This window comes from Nicotiana tabacum, chromosome 20 (assembly GCF_000715075.1).
Source record: "Nicotiana tabacum cultivar K326 chromosome 20, ASM71507v2, whole genome shotgun sequence".
Classification (NCBI taxonomy): Eukaryota; Viridiplantae; Streptophyta; class Magnoliopsida; order Solanales; family Solanaceae; genus Nicotiana; species Nicotiana tabacum.
In genome coordinates, this window is record NC_134099.1 from 134,989,789 (window position 1) to 134,991,839 (window position 2,051).

The 2,051-nt window shown below is 44.5% G+C and overlaps 1 non-coding gene across 1 annotated transcript; it reads right to left on the reverse strand.

The window, feature by feature from the left end:
• Positions 1 to 227: 227 nt before the first annotated feature.
• On the reverse strand, positions 228 to 334 carry LOC142175002 (small nucleolar RNA R71). Its single transcript, XR_012704199.1, has one exon. It is a non-coding gene; the product is annotated as a small nucleolar RNA R71 (small nucleolar RNA).
• Positions 335 to 2,051: the final 1,717 nt, after the last annotated feature.

The following is a 2,051-nucleotide window of genomic DNA, read 5'->3' on the forward strand; positions in this document are numbered from 1 at the left end:
CACAAGTCGAAGATCCTCAACAGCACTTGAAGAATTTTTTGTCAATCTGCAAAACCCAAAGGCATCCCAACGTAACTCCGGAAGCAATCAAGCTGTTATTGTTTCCATTCTCAGTGACAGGAGCTGCCCAGACCTGGCTAAACTCACTCCCCATAAATTACATAATAACTTGGGAGGAGTTAGTTAAGCAATTCGTGAACAAGTTCCACCCATCCAACAAAACCGTTCAACAAATTGATGAAATTTTGAGTTTTAAACAGAGACCAATGGAGACACTGCATGAAACATGGGAACGATTCAAGGGGATGCTGGTTATATGTCCGCGCCATGGTATTCCAGGTCTGATGTTGGGGTAGCGATTTTACATGGGATTGTCAGATAGCGTGAAGAACATTGTTAATGCTTCAGCTGGCGGAGCATTTTTGAGCAAAACATGGAGAGAAAGCCAGGGTATGCTTGACAAGATGGCACAGAATTTAGGATGGATAACCAGGAATGCACCTATCACTCCAGTGGTGCACTTAGTGCCCTTAGATCCATCCAACTCCATGGCTGAAAATATGGCCACTTTATTGACATAGATGAGCATACTCACCAAAAAGGTTGAAGAGTCAGGGCAGAAGCAGCAGGTACACATTGTAGATACTACCAATGGGGGCTTGTGCACATCGTGTATTAGTCAGCCAATTGGTAACCAGTGGAATGAAAAACATGATCATCATCACTTCCCTGAAGTCATGAACTATATGTCGAATTATGGAGGCCAGAGACTGGGTGGTCAGAATTGGGGCCAACAGAATCAGCAGTACAGGCCAGCCCAACCACAGTTCAACAATGGGAACATGGGAGGTATGAGACCCCCTAACAATATGGCACCTTACCCAAGGCCATAGGGATATAATAATCAAAATCAGTAGCAGGGATATCACCCTCCTCATCAGCAGCAGCATGGTGGAAGGCAGGAAGATGGGTTTGCTAGACTTGAAGCAATGATGCAGCAGGTTATTGGGTCTAATGCAAAGATTAGTGAGAGAGTAGATGCACATGATTCAGCGATCAAGAATATTGAAATGCAGATGGGCCAAATTTCGATGTCTCTGAACAATCGTCCTCATGGGACACTACCTGCAGACACCTAGATAAATCCAAAAGATCAAGGCCCGAAGCAGCTGATGGCGGTGAGTCTACGTAATGGCAGAGATTTTGATGTAGAGCAAGAGAGGGCTCGAGAAACTAGACAAGCCGAGACACTTATACCAGTGCCCATTGAGCTGGATGAGTCAACGAAACTGACAGAGGTGCCAGTCCAGCCTGCCCAGGAACAAAATAACATTCAGATTGAGACCGAGAAAGATGCTGAGACAACCTAGGAACCAGTAGTTGAGGTGGCAGCTGATAAAGATCAATCCCAAATGATTGGGAAGAAGAGACCGTCTGCACTCTTCCCTCAGAGGCTGGCTAAGTACCAAAAGGAGGAGCAATACAAGAAGTTCTTGGAGATGCTGAAACAAATCCAAGTAAATATTTCATTGACTGATGCTTTGAAAGAGATGCCTGGGTATGCAAAAATGATGAAGGACTTAATGTCCCGAAAATTTGATTTCCAAGACTTGGCCACAATTACTCTTACTCAGACTTGTAGTGCAGTGGTGACTAGACCAATTGTGGAAAAGCTGTCTGACCCAGGGAGCTTTACAATTCCATGCACTATTGGTAATTTTGCTTTTGCTAAGGCAATGTGTGATCTAGGGGCCAGTATTAATCTTATGCCCCTAGCGATTTATAAGAGGTTGGGTATTGGAAGAGCTAGACCCACCTCTATGTTGTTGCAGCTGGCTGACAGAACTGTAAAATGACCCTCAAGTATCCTAGATGATGTGTTGATACAGGTAGGGAATTTTGTGTTCCCTGCAGATTTTGTGATCTTAGACTGCAAAGTAGATGAAGAGATTCCCATAATTTTGGGAAGGCCGTTCTTGGCCACTAGGAGAGCTCTCATTGATTGTGAGACTGGGGAGCTCAAGATGAGATTGAACGACGAAGAGATAACA